The 18,326-nt window shown below is 39.2% G+C and overlaps 1 protein-coding gene and 1 long non-coding RNA gene across 4 annotated transcripts in view; one reads left to right on the top strand and one right to left on the bottom strand.

Annotated features, from left to right (window-relative positions):
• FRMD4A (FERM domain containing 4A) overlaps window positions 1-18,326 on the bottom strand; it is a 434,031-nt gene that overhangs the window by 290,736 nt on the left and 124,969 nt on the right. The gene's annotated exons all lie outside the window — the stretch shown is intronic.
• Window positions 1,894-4,414, top strand: LOC309350593. The gene is made up of 2 exons (XR_014160468.1): window positions 1,894-3,163; window positions 3,864-4,414. It is a non-coding gene; the product is annotated as an uncharacterized lncRNA (long non-coding RNA).

The following is an 18,326-nucleotide window of genomic DNA, read 5'->3' as shown; positions in this document are numbered from 1 at the left end:
GTTAGTGTGAACTGGTGGACAGAGCAGCTGTGATCATCATGAGGCCTGGCTACTACCGGTAATTTGAAGAACATACTGTTTGAGTCACAGTATTTCCCCCCCTTGCATTCATGAACCTGGGTTTGGAGAAATTCACTGGTGTGAACTGGTCACATGTCCACTGTGCAAACCACACTGCAAAAATAAGAATGTTTTTCTCATTCTCCAATAATTAACCCTACACCATTTCTGTTCTGACACAGAAGCAAGACCATCGTGAATGTGGGGAGAGAGACTATTCTGGCATGTTCATGTAGTCAAGCCCTTTGGGCTTTTATGACTGAATTGAGCATTGTGGGAATAAAAAAGGAAGCAATAAGCTTGAAGGTTGACTTGACAGCCAGTACTTTGCATTTAATCAGGGATCATTGACTCTGGTCAAACTCAATAAGCAGTTTCTGTCAATATTCAACTTCATCCCAGAAACAAGACTATCTACTAAAGCCCTGTTTACATAACACATCTTTGATCTCTGGGGCTGGTGTTGCCATAGAATCCAATTGTGGCTGTCACCATCAAGTAGGCATTCACAAATAAAAGCCTTCCTGAAAGAACCACGTGTCATACTCTTCTTCAAGTTTATGACTTATTGTCTCCGGCTTGATTCGAATACCGCAAAAGTACTGCAGAACTTGTCACTGATCTTCACTCTGTTCCATTTTATTCTTTGAGTGACCTATTGTGAATCAGCAGGAGGAGACTTTACATCTCAATATGCTGACAATGTTTACTTGAAAGATCACAACTCATGACATCTCTCAGATGTTCAAGAGAAAATTGCTGCCATCCAGTCTATTATTCAGATTGATGGCAGCTCTCTTCAGCCCTCTCCCCGCCTTCTCTCCAAGACTCAAACTGAACCGGTGTGTGACATCCTCATTCATTTGGACATAATGGTCACATCTGGGAGAAACAGCCACAGCTGCTTTGTTGTTAAAAGATGGTCTTTTCCCTCCAGAATACCAACTGAAAAACTTTTGAACTTGGGGATTTAGAATGAAAACTTGAACCATGATTTGAACTTGGAAGCCTACCATCTCACTAACTTCCCTGCCAGGATATTCAGATGAACATTCGCCCTTCCAGAGTGAGGGGAGTCACAGTGTGACAGTGGGCAGAAGATGTGGCTGCCTTATATAAAGATTCTAGATCTTTATATATGTATATATATATCCTATATAACTAGGATAGGATAATAAGTTCACATGCCCTGGATGTAACCAGGATAGGGTTGCAAAAACAAATACCATAGATGATGTACAGTGTGGAAATAAATCTGATAATTAAAAGCCAGAAACTAGCTTGACCTAGAGATGTTGCCAGGGTTATCTGATTTGACTCCAAATCAGGCCCGCTTCACTTCTTTTACAATTCAAGTGTTATTTCTCTGAGATGTTCTTCTCTAACATGGAATCCCAAATAAAACTCTGAGCATGCACTGTCAGCATTTAGCAGACAAATCTCCCCAAAGCAGGTGCATGTGGACACATGTGGACACATTCTTTAGTTGTAAACATTTAGACTTGATTATTTCTGTGGAATCTATAACTGGGCTATCCAATTAAACAGTCCTTTGTTGCATGAGTATCTTTTCTAATCAGCTCAATCAAATCTCTTGATTGCTTCTTGAAAACTTTTTACAAGTTGTTTTCCTCCACCCAGTTCCAAAGCCTTATCTTGTTCCTGGATTTATTTATGGGGTTGATTTCCAAATGACTGTCATGCGGTGTGTGCAAGGCAGACCAAGCTACAATTCCCAGAGGGCAAAATGATAAAGCACAGCATGTACACGCAAACAATATAAGCTGCAAGAGAATGTTCCAAAGACAGAGAAGCTGACAGAGAAGCTGAACATTTGCTGACAACAGTTGTAAATGCAAAGTCAATTCCCAATCTAGCCAAGGTTAAGTTCACCAATTGCTTGCTTACTCAAAGTGATAGCGAGAGTAGCAAACAGGCAGAGTGGCACGACTGAGTACCCAGGTTATGGTAGAATATCGAATCGTTGTCAAACCACCTAGAAACAGGGCCCTTGACATTATCTAATAAAACATACACGTCAGAGGAAAACTGCTGAGTGTGAAGGAAGCTATACAAAGCAAGAACTGTCAAGGAGGATTGTATAAAAGAGCCCTCTGGAAATGTGCGCCAAATTGCTGCATGCATTGGCTCTTTTCCGAGCTAAGCTGGCTATATTCAAGTAGCACCACACAAAGGACTATGCCTTTTCCACACAGTTCAGTCCATAAATATGGTTCAGCATTGGCTCTTCTCCAAGCTAAGTTGGTCATTTTCAGGTACTCCGCACCAAGAAGTATGCCTTTTTGCACACATTGTAAACCACAAAATACGGTTCAGCAGCGTCTACTAAAACCACGATCTATGTACAGTAGCCTGAGCCTGCACTCAAATGACTTACTATGTACAGAGAGCCAATGTACACAGCAATACCAAGCAGTCTCTGCATACTGTGATGTTCATATGAATTAATCCTGAAGCTGAAATCAAGGAAGTTGGAGGGGGGAGTTGATTTGGGCTGGGATCAAGTCCCAGAATAATGATGCAGTTTTACATCAAAGGGAGCCGATCCACTTCTGGCATAGAGACTGGCTGTCCAGATGGACTGTGTGAGGCTTCTTCTACTGCTGCAACCTGTGCTCAAGAGCCAAATAGCTAAAAGCATGAAATTAGATTTTTAAGCCTTTATAACACCAAACAAATACACTTCCTTTCTAATTACAAATGAAATCCCTGTTGCCATTTCTCCATCCTGGCATGCTGATTTGCACGGTCATTTAAAGTTCAGCAGGTTGGTTATTACATGCTGATAAGCTACTTTCCATTCCCTCTCTTCATCTCTACTTCCCATGTGATCACTCTCTGCCATCTGGCCCTGTATATTCCTATGCCTGGGTACAGGCATTCACACACAGATCCTTCCTCCTGCCAGTGCTGTCTCTCTCTGTATGTATGGTCAGATCTTCCTCATTCCAGATTCAGCTTTGTTCTCATTCTAGAAGTCCTTCTAGAATTTCTGGAATCATAAATGCTTTGTGCACAGACCGACACTGTTGCATGCATGCAGCATACAGATGCCAGCTGTCCCAGGGATAATGTTGAAATGGTATAATCGAACAATATATTGCTTTTGTTTAGCCAGTTTCTGTTCCACAGTAGCATGGGAGTTTTTTGCCCATGGGGTAATTCCATGGGATTACAGAATGCATGTAAATCTTAAAAGCACATGGTCAGATCCTAGTGTGTGGATCTTTCCCACCTAATCATCCCTGTCCCAGGTAGCCAAAGACTGGGTGGGAGCAACCCATGCAACTGACCCCATGTATATGGTTCCAGTGTCCACATCCATAATGCAGCCTCATATGATGCTGCTCCCATGCTTCTGCGTGTGATGGGCCGTGGCATCCTGCAAGCATGGCTCAGGGGCAGCAGCTGCTGGAGTCTGTGTGCAGCTTCCCCATGTCACGAACCTTCTGGACATCTGGAACTTCCTGAGTAGAAAGGAGTATAAAAGGTTTTCTTTCCCAGCTAAGCCTTGCTTGCACAACAAGGTCTTCCTGAGGTCTGATGAGTTCCTGTATCCTTGGTTGTGCTTCAGTCCTGACCTGACTTCTAGCTTATTCTTCAACCTAGCCTCCAGGCAGGGGTGTAAACTTGAATAAAATATGGGAGGGGCAGGTAAGCCCTACCCCACACATAATCGGTCACATGATGTGATGCAGGCACAAAGGAGCTGGCTCCTATGGCTGCAGGATTTCTGTGGTGCTGACTTGTCCTTCGGTTCTGACTTCTGGTTTCTTCCACAGCTTCTGTCTCTTGGCTCACCTCAGACTTCTGCTCATGGCCTAGTCCTGACAATTACAATTCTGTACCTATGGTGTAGCCTTGTTCCAAGATGAATAGAGCACATTTTGTTATTGAAAACCAAAGTGTCTTATATCCATGATATAAAATACGATGACAAAATGGGAGGTTGAAGTCACAAGAGAGTTGGACAAAGAGAGCTGTCATTTTCATAACTACATGACAGATGGAGGCCACGCTGGGGACTCTCCGAAAGTTTAATCTATAGCAGCAACAAGCCCTAGAAGAGCACTATGAGATGCTGACAGTTTTGCCCACTGCCTAACAAGATAACAGATGACAATAAAAAGAAAGCAGTTGCCCACAGTAAGCCCTGAAAAGCTGTGAGATAGAACTTTTGGTTGGCTACCCAGAGGCAGCAACAGCAAACATGGGACAGAAACCGGAATTGTTTCCTGCTCTTATTGGGTTTAGATCTACCATTACTGGTTTTCAATAATGTTGTTGTTGCTACTCCTATACTGATATTTCCAGTAAATGGAATAACTGGGAATGGCACAGGTAGCATCTGGGGCCGACTACAAAGCAAGACGATCAGGGGAGAAAATTGACAGCTGGAATTACCCCAAGTTATACAATCCTAAAGCCTCTGAGCATTGATTCTCACTTTACTGATTGTTTTAAATTGTTTTTAATGTTGCTTTAATGGTGTAACCCTCCCTGGGACCTTATGGCGAAGCGGCCATGCCCCTTGACACCTTGGCTCATTGAGGTTTGATCTATAGGTGACTGTGCAAAGTATTTGCAAGCATGTCAGAAGAATCAAGCATTGGCAGACAACAGCTATCCTCGTTAATAGAAGACAGACTTGCCCCCATTGTTCAGGGAAGGAAGAAGAGTTTGGAGGCATGCTAATGTCTTATTTTACACCTAATCTATTTGCTAACTTCCAACACATGCGCACCACTGTATTTGGCCATCAATAAGACCTGGAGAGAAAAGTGTTTTCTTCCAGGAGCACCACCCCCACTTATAAACAAACCAACAGCTGTTTGCCTCCATTTTGCATACAGAACTTCATTGGCACTCGTCTATTTTGCACCTGGCGCTCACTTGCCAAGTACACTGAGGGCTTACAATGCGTATTTGCTCACGGCTCTTGTTGTTGGTCCCATCCAGCCTGTGGTTGTGTAGCACATCAACCCCCTTCCTCCACAGGCATAGGCTCAAACGTGATCACATTTTGTCACATGTAACTCTGCCCCTCCCTCAAAATATTATGCCCACATGGAGACACATGCTTGCATGCGCATCTGTGTGAACAGGGACATCTCTCTATCTCTTTCCTAGGTTTCTTAGTTTGACTTTAATACTTTCTAAAGCATGGAGGACAAAAGATTGGGAAAGTGCCAAATATCCTTTTATTGGATTTGGCAGGTATATTTGCTCAGGAAAGAGAATGGAAGCAAATGGTTTACCTTTACATAGCTAAATAAGTCTTTTGGAAAGGCTACTCTTCTGGAGTCAGTAGGAATAGGAATAGTGATTAGTTCTGCCTCTAATGAATTCAGCCACGGCACTCAGGACTGATGGCTTAGTGATTTTTGAGCCCAGGGGTCAGCGTTCCTGTTCAACTCCAGGAGCCACAAGAGTGCGAGAGCTGAGAAGAAGTGCCACGGAGCAGAGTGGGGTGCAGCTTTAAAACTAAGTGCATTAAATGCAGCAGCCACCAAGAAGAGCCTGAGAAGTGGTTGCCATCAGATACCTACAGGGAAGTGACATGAATGAAAAGCAGCACTTATCAAAGCTAGCATCCAATAAGGATGCCTTTTCTTAAGTCAATTAAGGTATCTTCATTAAGTTATCTACGTGAACAGGCTGCATTCTGAGGACAAGATGCTTCTAGATTTGCTAACAACGTACTCAAGCAACTGGAACTGGAAAGTGCATTTTATGCTAGATGAAATGAAACATTCCTTTAGTATGTCCAAAATTTAAATCTAAATACATAAATACATATAAAGAATATTTATTGCTGTGTATCTCAGGGCTTTCCTGCATGAGCAGTTTTTTATGCATGAAAGCAAGAGCAAAAGCCGGCAATAACAAAATCTGGATAGCAAGCATTCAAATACGATGACATCCGTAACATAACCACACACTCAAAAGATGTTATTGTTGTATCTCTTCCTTTAACTGGCAGCATTTCAGAAGCATCCAAAGTGGCTGGAGGTTTTTCCACAAGAAAGAAGCAAGTTCAGAGCAACATTTCTAAAAAGCTCTAGGGCTCACATTCAGGGCAGATTGTGCACCATTTAAAAATCCTTAGGAATGGGACTTCCGGAGGCGGCGCCAACGGCAATGGCGGTCTCCTTCTATTTTTGAGGGGGAAGCTCCGCGGAAACGGGTCGTCCGCTACGGCGAAGTGGAGACCCATAAGAAAAAATCGCAGACAGAAGAAGCCTGCGACCGTGGGACTCAGCGGGCACCGTTAGCGCCCCCCGAATCGGTGAAGGGACCTCGTAAGGGGTTCCGGAGCGAAACGGGGTTGGCGCGGTGCTGTGAGTCGATCGCTCTTTCCGTGGGGGTGAAGCCGCAAAAGCTGTTGCTGGAGAGCGCTGACCTTTTTCCTGGGACCATTCGGCTCTAAAATAACTACCCGTGAGTAGGTGAAGTTTATTGGACTTGAGATTAAAAGGAACTAAAGCTTTAATTTGACACTGAACCGGGAAGACGCAACCAGGAAGTCCGTCTTCCAGCTTTGTTTAAGAGATCAAAGCAAAGACTTTCGATTCTAATGCCTTGGAGAGGGTGTTTTAAAAGTTTAAATTCGAACATCAAGAGAGAAGAACCCCCCCCCCAAGCTAAGAGAGGGGCGAAGAAGATATTTTAAGTGTCTTTCTTTCGTGTATGAACTACAAAAAAAGGGGGAAACTAGCGAACTCCGGGGAACGGGCTGCCAGACTGTCAGAACTGTCAGGCTGTTGGATCTGTTACATTGAAACTCGCACGACTTATAGACATTGTAATTGTGTATCTCTGCAGAAGGGAAACATTTTAAAGGTTTCTCCTACGTTTTACAATTGTTTTGCAACTGTTGCTAACTTTTAAGGGGCACTTTTGAAAATTTTGGAAGAAGGCTTGCTAAAGTGTAATTGCAAAGATGGCTACAGTGTCCCTCTAGAGGATTATCTGAGACTGTGCATTTACTGGGGGAATTTTCCATTCTTGACTCAGAAAGTTTCCCACGGGAAGAGCAAACCGTGGGACTGACCTTGACTCATAGACAGAAGTGGGATGAGCAGAACAACAAGATCATCTAAAACTAAAACACAGCAGTCTAGCATTACTTTACAACAACATTGTAGATCATCTGTCCCTAGCCTCCCTGTGACACAGGAGGAAGATTTAGACCAACTTAGGTCTAAAGGAATGGCTTCAGGAGAGGACTTTACTTCGGTTTTAACTAAGATCTATGAAAAATTGGAAGGCTTAAGCAAGCAAGTAACCGAACAATCGAGCAAAATTGACCAAAATACTGTTAGCATCAATAATTTGAGCCAACAAGTTAAATCTAACGCACAATCTATTGGACAATTATTGGAGGAAACAGCGTCCAACCGGAAAATAGCAGAGGAGGCTAGGGAGAAAGTTTTGGCTGTGGAGGCAGAAATAAAACAGATACGCAAGCAGGTTGGTGAACATCAGGCACTTCTGTCTTTGATAGATTTGAAAAATAAAGAGAACAATTTGAAGATCAGGGCAGTACCAGAACTTGAAAAAGACAACCTAAGTGATTACCTTACAAAGGAATTTAAAGAATTCTGGTCTCTTGAAGAGGAAAAAGACTTTAAGATAATAAGTGCGTTTAGACTTGGAAAGGGAGGGAGGAAAATCAAGTTGAGAGACTGTTTGATCTCCCTCAGAACAAAGGAGGAGAAAGACAAAATATTGAATGCACACTTTCATATTTTTTTTAAAATGATATTTATTAAAGTTTCCAATAATGCACATAAACACAAACAACATTACAAACATACACAAACAAAAGAAAAAAAACAAGAAAAAAACAAGTATAATGTCAATCCTTATTTTCTTAAACCTTATTTCCCCGACCTCCTCATACCTCCCCCTTCTGTATTCTAATTTCATTATCAAATCAGCAAATCCTCTCCCTTATTTCCCATAGTTTTTGATCTTTCTTTTCCTTTTCCTTAATCAACACAGCTGAAAACCACTTAATTTTTAAACCCATGTCGTTTCTAGCCTTCATTAATTTTACAATGTTTGTTAAGATAGTCTTTAAATTTCTCCCAATCTTCTTCCACTGTCTCTTTCTCTTGGTCCCGGATTCTGCCAGTCATCTCTGCCAGTCCTATGAATGCACACTTTCAGAAGACTTTGGAGATCGGAGACGCAAGAGTGGAAATTTACAAAGATATTCCCAAACATCTGCTGGATCTTAGAGCTAACTACGGAGACTTAGTGGCCCTGCTGAGAGGCAACAGAACTGTCTTTAGATGGGAATTCCCTCAGGGGCTCTCTTTTACTTTTAAAGGGAAAAAAGTTAAAATAAGATCAGTTGAAGATAAGGAGAAATTTTTGAGTGATTACGGAGGAGACCTTCAAAAAGGAATTGAGGAAGAACTAAGAGCCTTAGGACCCGGACCACTGGGCTCAATACTACCACCTTTGGGATCTGACAAATCTGGGAAAGTGATACCACCGTCAGAAGAGGAAGAACTGTTAGCAGCAGTAGGAGGGAAATAAAACTATTGCATCATGTCTCTGCAACTGTTGAGCTGGAATATTCACGGTTTGAACTCCCAGGAAAAGAGGAAGAAAGTATTTCATTTATTAAAAAAGGAACAATTAGACTTAATTTGCTTACAGGAAACACATGTGACTAGGCTACATAGAAAAGTATTGATTAATAAAAGATTGGGCCAAGAATTTATCGCATCGGATAAGGTTAAAAAGAGAGGAGTGGTCATCTATGCTAAAGAAAGCCTATCACCAAAATTTCTCTTCAAAGATGAGGAAGGTAGAATCTTGGCAATTGAAATCCAAGTTCAAGGAGAAAATTTTTTGATATTAGGAGTTTATGCACCTAATGATGGGAAAGCAGAGTTTTACAAGAAGTTGCATGAGACAATGCTGGACTATATGGACTATAATAACATCATTATGATGGGAGATATGAATGGAGTGGTATCTACGAACATGGACAAAGCACAGAAACAGACTCTAACTAAAGAAGGCAGACTACCGAAAACTTTTTTTGAACTAACTGACAATATGGATTTAATTGACATATGGAGAACCAAAAATCCTCTAGAAAGAGAAGGTACATTCTTTTCTGAAGCCAAATTGACATGGACTAGAATTGACCAAATATGGACAACTAGAGTACTGGCACCCAAGATAAAAAAGGTGGAAATCTGCCCAAAAACTTGCTCCGACCATAATGTGGTAAAGATGGAAATGAAACTAACACCTACCGGTTCCTTTAGATGGAAGATGAATGACACCTTATTACGAGACCAAGAAATTATCAAGAAGGCCCAAAAGACATTGAGAGACTATTTTGAAGTAAACTTGAGAACTACGGTGGAAAAAAGAGTAATCTGGGATGCAAGTAAAGCGGTTATGAGAGGGTTTCTAATTCAACTGAATGCTATAAAGAAGAAGACACAAAATGAAAAAAAGGATAAGATTTTGGAAAAAATAAAAGAAGGTGAGAAGAAATTAAGGTCGAAACCAAATTCACAGGAGATCCTGAGAGAAATCAAACTATATCAAGTACAATATATGAAATTGATAAATCAAGAAGTAGAATGGAAAATAAAACAGATGAGGCAAAAGACATTTGAATCGGCTAATAAATGTGGGAAACTGCTAGCTTGGCAGTTGAAAAAAAGACAGAAGTTAAACACCACTACAAACCTCGAGATAGAAGGGAAAAATATCCAGAATCCTGTGGAGATTAGAAGGTGCTTCCAGAGATACTTCAAACAACTTTACACACAAAGGCCACAGAAAGAGACTGATATAGACCAATTTTTAAGATCCAATGGATTACAAAAAATATCCCAAGAAAAAAAGATGATGTTGAATTACACAATTACAGAACAGGAGATTGAAGGTGCCATTCAGAACATGCAGTTGGGCAAGTCTCCAGGGCCAGACGGGCTGACCTCTAAGTACTATAAGATTTTGAAAGACTATTTAATTCAACCATTAAAGGAGGTTTGTAACGAAATCATGGAGGGGAAGAAGGCGCCGGAGTCGTGGAAAGAAGCTTTTATTACACTTATACCGAAATCTGAGTCTGAAAAGACACAACTTAAGAACTACCGTCCCATATCCCTCTTAAATGTGGATTACAAAATTTTTGCTGACATTCTAGCTAATAGATTAAAAAAAGTATTAGTTGAAGAGATTCATAAGGATCAGGCAGGCTTTCTCCCAGGTAGACACTTGTCTGATAATGCAAGAAATATAATCAACATTTTGGAGTTATTACAAGTGAACATCAATACAAAAGCAGCTTTAATTTTCATTGATGCGGAGAAGGCCTTCGACAATATTTCTTGGAATTTTATGAAGAAAAATCTTAAGGGAATGGGGGTTGGACAAGGGTTTGAAAATGGTATACGTGCAATCTGTTCAGAACAAAAAGCTAAATTGATAGTTAATAATGTGGTGACTGAAGAATTTAAGACAGAAAAAGGAACACGACAGGGTTGCCCTATCTCTCCATTATTATTTATTTCGGTCCTGGAGGTGCTGCTGAATATGATTAGAAGGGACCGTCTGATTAAAGGAATTCAGGTCGGAGCCAAACAATATAAATTGAAGGCTTTTGCAGATGACCTAGTTTTGACACTACAGGAGCCAGAATCTAGTACGAAAAGGGTAGTAGAATTGATTAGTGAATTTGGTCATGTGGCAGGATTTAAATTGAATAAGTCAAAAACTAAGGTTTTAGAGAAAAATTTAACACAGATTGAAAGAGAAAGGTTTCAGAATGAGACTGGTTTGACCCTAGTTAAGAAAGTGAAATACCTGGGGATTAATATGACAGCTAAAAATTTGAATCTATTTAAGGACAATTATGAGAAATGTTGGTCAGAAGTTAAAAAAGATTTAGAGATATGGTCTAAATTGAAGCTTTCCTTGTTGGGTCGAATTGCAGTTATAAAGATGAATGTATTGCCAAAAATGTTATTTTTGTTTCAAACTTTGCAGATTGTGGATTGTTTCAAGAAGTGGCAGAGAGATATCTCTAGATTTGTCTGGCAGGGCAAAAAGCCCAGAATAAAATTTAAAATATTAACTGATGTAAAGGAAAGAGGGGGGTTTGCCCTGCCAGACTTTAAACTTTACTATGAATCAGCAGCTTTCTGCTGGTTGAAGGACTGGCTGCTTCTTGAGAACACTGACATTTTGGACTTGGAAGGTTTTAACAATGCTTTTGGATGGCATGCATATTTGTGGTACGACAAGGTTAAAGCGCACAAAGCTTTCAAACACCATATTGTCAGGAAAGCATTATTTAATGTCTGGATAAGGTACAAAGATCTACTGGAAAACAAGACCCCAAGGTGGTTGTCACCCATGGAGGCAAAGGCTCTGAAAAGACTCAATATGGAGGCCAAATGGCCAAAGTATTGGGAGATATTAGAACAGGAAGGAGATAAAATGAATTTGCAGAGTTTTGAGAAATTAAAAGACAAAGTGCGAGATTGGCTTCATTATTATCAAATAAGAGAGGCCTATAATTTGGACAAGAAATTGGGCTTCCAGGTGGAAAAATTGAAATTGGAAACAGAATTGTTAGAACCTAAAACTAAGATCCTTTCAAGAATGTATAACTTGCTGTTAAAATGGAATACACAGGATGAAACAGTTAAATCAGCTATGATTAAATGGGCACAGGACATTGGTCATAACATTATGTTTGCTGACTGGGAAAAGTTGTGGACCACCGGTATGAAGTTTACGGCATGTAATGCCTTGAGAGAGAATATTATGAAAATGATTTATAGGTGGTACATGACCCCAGTCAAGCTTGCTAAAATTTATCACCTGCCTAATAATAAATGTTGGAAATGTAAAGAAACTGAGGGTACATTCTTTCACCTTTGGTGGACGTGCCCAAAGATTAAGGCTTTCTGGGAGATGATATATAATGAACTGAAAAAGGTATTTAAGTATACCTTCCTTAAGAAACCAGAGGCCTTTCTCCTGGGCATAGCTGGCCAATTGGTGTTAAAGAAAGATAGAACGTTTTTTATGTATGCAACAACAGCAGCAAGAATACTTATCGCAAAGCATTGGAAGACACAAGATTTGCCCACCTTTGAAGAGTGGCAGATGCAAATAATAGACTACATGGAGATGGCAGAAATGACTGGCAGAATCTGAGACCTGGGAGAAGAAGCGGTGGAAGAGGACTGGAAAAAGTTTAAAGACTATTTGCAGAAATACTGTAAAGTTTATGAATGCTAAAATGATGCGGGATTTAAAAATAATACGGCATTAGTGATACAGGTTTAAGAGCTATGTAAAAATGTAATTGAAAAAAGGTGAAAGACTAAAGTTATATTATGTCAAAAGTAAATAATACGTTAAAGGTGTTTAAACATAAGGAGGAAGGATTGGAGACATAATAGAATGATTTTAATAATCAGAAATGAGTTTTGAAAGAGGGTAAGGATTTGCTGTATCTGATTGGGTAAAGAGGAACACAAAAAAGGGAGGCGTGAGGAAGTCAGGAAAGAAAATTTTGTAAACATGAATTTAAAAGTTGGAATTTTTCATTTTTAATTTTTTCTCCTTGTTTTTTGATGGATGGAATTTCTTTGGAGTTTTTGTATTTTATTTTATTATTTTTTTCTTAACTGTTATATTGTCTTATGTGACTGGTTTTGTTTTCCTTACTGTTGTGGTTGTTATGTTTTCTCTTTTCTGTAAAAGCAAATAAATATATTAAAAAAAAAATCCTTAGGAATGGATGTGATTAAACAGATAAACTGCTTTGAGGGGTTTTTCTCCCAAGAATCATGGTATATAAATTATATGAAATATATGTACAAACAAAGCATGCTGTGTCAAATATCACCTGCTTCATGGAAGAGATGAAAAAGGGAGAGATACAACTGAAACAAATATGTAAGAACAACCACAGCAAATTTATGCAGCACTTCTGAGAGACAGAGAGAAATCTCAATCCTAAGTACTTCATAGAATTTGTTTTTAAACTCACAAGCTAACCCTAAGAGAGAGGGATTCCAGAAGGGCAATGTGACACAAAAGAGAAAAGGAGCAGGGCAGGAAACAATCTGGGTGCAATGCCAGGTCTAGGTTTCGAAGGGCTGTTGTGCAAGAGGCCCTCCGTGGGCCTAACTCCCTCAAGGAGTCTACCTCCTCACTAGCTTTTTCTCCTGCTTCTGCTTCTCTTCCTCACCACGTCTCCCACTTGATTACTACCATGAATTCTGGGGCTCTGAGATGGAAATGTTGCAGAGAACATCAGTTTCATATCAGGATTCTGGGACTGGTAGTTGCACTTGCCAGTGAAAAAGACTTTCCACTGAGGCCTGAGGAGCCTCGTCCCCGCTGTGCTCCAAGGTAAGATTCTGGGCTCTTTGAACCAAGGAAGGTAGACTTGGCGGCAGCTCGCAGGATCAAGGTACACCTCAATTGTGCTTTCAAGCGTTTAACTGGGGCCCAAGCTTCTGTAAGCATCCCTACTCAAATACTTGGATATCCCTAAGGAGGATGCCTGCAGGCTGGGAGGCAGAAGTAGATTAGAGAGCATGTGAAGATGGCGAGGGGGGAATGAAGCAGAACTGTTTGACTAGAATGAAGGATGCCTCTGAAGTGAAGGAAACATGAAGGAAGAAGCCACATATGGACAAGCCACCGTAGCTCAGAGGGAAAGCAGGTGCTGTGCGTACCTAACATCTCAGGTTCAGTTCCTGGCATTTTGGGCAACAGGGAAGAGGGCTGGGACAGAGCTCTGTCTCGGGGCAACAGCCAAAGTGTTTGATCTTAAAACAAAGTGTTTGAACTTAAATGGCTTTTCGCAACTGACCAAGATTTACCTACAAGCTATATCAGACTGGTTTTTTTCAAAAAAGACGTCTATTCCATTAATACCTAAGACGTTTTAGCCATTTTTTTCTGCTGGAGTTATGAACATAAAGATTACCTGTGGCTTCATTAGTGTTGCGACAGAAACAAACCAAGAAGTCATGAAGAAGAAATAATAAAAAAGACCTCTCCCAAGTGGTGAAATATATAAAGGGGTCTCCAGACTCTTCAGTATAAAATTAACTGTTGTTCACAAGTTAGTTTTCAACTGTCTGTTCACGCTGGCAAAAGGAATACAAGGGGCCAGAGACTCCCAGAGAACGATGGGGAGTGTGTGAGAGAGTGATTGATTACAAAGTTATAAAACTGTCACAAGACTGATAAACATCGCCTCTCCTCTCCCAAGAAGTGTGGCTATTCTCCTTTTCTGGGGATTTCTGTTTGTCTTCGGCTGCGGACTGCTACGGAGTATAAATCAACTTAATAACAGCTAAGAGTACTTCTGCTGACTCATGTGCTCCGACATTTTCTTAGACCGACATTTTCCTGGTTTGAGGAACGGAAACGAACTGTATTAGACTGACATAGAAAGAGAACGGGGTCGAAAATCGCAGAGAGGGAGTGACTCAAACAGCGACATCAGCTGGTGAAATAAAACTTTGCCCTCTTTTGAAAAAGACGTTCCTCTAATAAGACTTATAAGAGCAATTACAGGGATCTTTGCAAGATCTGCAACTATTGAAGATCCCAAAACGCTGCATCATAATCTGCTGAAAGAGACAAGGTCTCATAAATTCTTATAGACCCTATACCCCATTACTGGAATAGCATTCCTGTTACCTCTGGAAAAGTAACGTCTGGAGAGAACATAATAGCACATAACATTATTGCATTGTACATTATTAATTCAAAATACTCCCCAGCTCTTTTCTTATTATTTAAATATACTTTTCGTATTTTCTTCCCCCTCTTTATTTCTTTACAAATTATAAATTGCATTATTATTTTTGTTTCTCTCCTTTGTATTTCTTTTGTGTTTTTGTTTTGTTTTGTTTCTCTGTTTGTTTCAATTTTGTTGTTTTTCTGGTCGTTTTTGTGTGGTTTTCAACTTGTGTCGTTTTGTCTTGTTTTGTTTTTTGTTTCTGTTTTTTTCTGTTTTTTGTTTCTGTTTTTTTTTCTGTTTTTGTTTGCCTAGCCTTTTGCTATCTAATGGTAGCTAACGCAGCTGATATTAGCATCAGATGTCATTAGCTTTGTTGCAAGGTGCAGACTAACTGAACCGCTAACCTGTTTAAAGAATTATACATTTGATCTATTACCCTGAAGGATTAAGTAAATGCAAGGATTGCAATCACTTATATTTATTTGATCTGATGAATTTGTGATATTGCTGTATTGATATTTGGCTGTAACTAATTAGATAATTGTTCATAATCAATTTAAAATATATTTAGTGAAACTGGGAATATATAAAAAAAATAGTGGATACATAGGCCAGAGATCACGATCAGACTGGTAAAATTGTCGTAATTGTATTAAGAAAGATCGAACTTAATTGACATTCATTAATTAATATTGACACGATTGTATCAAGAAAGATTGAACTTAATTGATATCCAATCTGTAAGACAGAAGGGAAGAGAACAAATTACCTAGTGAGCTAATTGAATTTCTTAGTGATGTATGGTAAAAAAACAACTGTGTCAGGTTCTGCGGCAGTATCAGCCTCACAAATCAGGAGAACTTCTGTAATTGACATGGATCAACCATTAGATATGAGAGAATTAATTTTAAGTTTGAAGAAAGATATCCAAGATTTAAAAAATAATGTAAATGAAAAGGCAAAAGCAACAGAAGAAAAACTTATTTCAATGGGAGCCAAAATAGATGAAAATGTGAAAATAGCAGCTGAGTTATCAACTCAGGTCAACAATTTAGTACAAAAAAATTCAGAACTGACGAAAATAGTGCTAGATCTTAAAGGTAAAACACAGAACCTAGAGGAAGCTCAGAAAAAATTACAAAATGAAAATAGAGAGTTGAAAAAGGAATGCGATAAGATAAGGAAAGAAACAGCAGATCTGAAAGCACAGCAGGATTCAACTTTGGACTCTATTGCGATGTTGCAAATGCAGAGAAGGGAGAATACCCTAAGATTCAGAGGACTAACGGAGGACGCAGAGGAAGCAACTGAGAAAAAAATCTCAAAAGAGCTAGCAGCTTGGTTAGACCTAGAAGAAGCAGAAGTAGCACAAAAAATAGAAAAAGCATTCAGAGTCAAATCTAATGTAGCAAAAGTAAACAACTGGCCGGCTGATTGTTTAGTCTCTTTTAACTCTATGGATTTCAGAAACAGAATTTTACAAGCTAGTAACAAGAAGAAATTTCAATCAGAAGGAAATGATATTATCGTCCACAAGATTATTCCAAATCGGTTGATAAAAAAGAGAGAAGCTTATAGACCTCTGGCCGAGGCATTAAAGGCAAAGGCAGTGGACTATAGGTGGGAGTACCCGGAAGGCATCTCTTTTTTCTTCAAAGGGAAACGTAGAAAGTGCCTGTCGGCATTAGATGCAGACAAGTTCTGGAGAAAGTACCGAAAAGACCTCGGAGGAAAACGGCAATTGTTGGGAGAATCAGAGGATATTGAACAAACAGTTGAGAGTTAGGAGACAGATCTAAGAAGGGAATTTATTAAATTATACTGAGGCCTTGAATGTGTAATTTTATTATTATTTTTTTAAACCTGTTGACATATCATAAGAAATAAAGTATGGATTATAAATTTATTACTTGGAATGTAAATGGATTAAATGAAAAATCAAAAAGGAACAAGGTGGAACATATTCTGGTTAAGCAAAAATATGATCTAATCTGTCTGCAAGAAACTCATGTAGCGGAAAAACATAAAAGAGTATTAATAAATAAGAGATTGGGGCTTGAGTTTATTGCATCAAGTAAAGAAAAAAAGAGAGGGGTGGTAATTTATGTAAAACCTCAGCTGGAGCCAAAACTGCTTTATAATGATGAAAAAGGCCGAACAGTGATTATAGAGGTTAAGATCAATAATGAAAAAGTGATAGTTATTGGAATCTATGCACCAAATGAAAGAAAATCCGAATTCTATCAATTCCTGGAAGAAAAAGTCATAGAATATATAGGGGAAAAAATTATATTATTAGGAGATTTTAATGGAGTAGTCAATCCAAACATGGACAGGACAATAAAGAAGAAAGAAAAGAGGCAGAACAAACTCCCAACTACATTTTTCCAACTAATAGAACTCCTGAATTTGTTCGACGCTTGGAGGTTTAAGAACCCAACAGAGAAAGAATTTACACATTACTCAGAGCCACATAAATCGGCGGGACGAATCGACGCGATCTGGACAACAAAGGATTTATTAAATAATATTACAAAAGCAGAAATCCACCCAAGGACAATTTCTGACCACAGCGCGGTCTGGGTTAACTTTAAAGGAAAAGAAGAAAAGGTTAAAAGGTGGCAACTTAATGAGAGTATGTTAAACGATGAAAAAATTGTACAGAAGGCCAAGCAAATCTTAGAAGAATATTTTAAGTTTAATTTAAATCAAGGAGTAGATCTAGAGACGGTTTGGGACGCGGGTAAAGCCGTCATAAGAGGCTTCTTTATACAACAAAACGCATTCCAAAGGAAAATAAAGGAGAAGAAGAAAATGGAGATCTGGGAGGAAATTAGAAAAAAGGAAAGGATCCTTTTCCAAAAACCAGATGATGAACCAATTAAGCAAAGTATAAAAATCTTACAGACGCAATTCTCCATGATAATAAATGAAGAGATAGAATGGAAGATAAAATGGTTGAGACATAGAAACTTTGAGTTTGCAAATAAACCTGGTAAACTTCTGGCCTGGCAATTAAAGAAGAAAAAAGAAGATAGAATTATCAATAAAATTAAAATTGAAGACAAATGGATTCAAGAACCTAAGGAAATTAGTAAAAACTTTGCTAGTTTTTTCGGAAAACTATATAATGAAGGTCCAGAGATTCTGGAAAAAATAATTGATTATCTGGGCAAAAATAAACTACCAATAATACCTAAGGAAAAAACTGAAATCTTGAACTCACCAATAACAGCTATGGAGGTGCAACAAGCTATACAGAGATCAAAATTAGGAAAGACACCGGGCCCAGATGGTCTTCCAGCTAATTACTATAAAAAGTTAGAACAAGCATTATTTCTTCCCATGAAAGACCTAATGAATAATATTCTGGCAAATGGAAAACTTCCGAAAACCTGGAAGGACAGCTTTATTACTCTTATCCATAAACAAGGAACAGAAGCCTCAAACATGGCCAATTACAGACCCATTGCACTGCTAA

Source organism: Podarcis erhardii (genome assembly GCF_964252035.2).
Source record: "Podarcis erhardii genome assembly, chromosome: 10".
Lineage (NCBI taxonomy): Eukaryota > Metazoa > Chordata > Lepidosauria > Squamata > Lacertidae > Podarcis > Podarcis erhardii.
The sequence above is the reverse complement of the archived record's forward strand: the minus strand, read 5'-3'. Positions and strand labels throughout refer to the sequence as shown.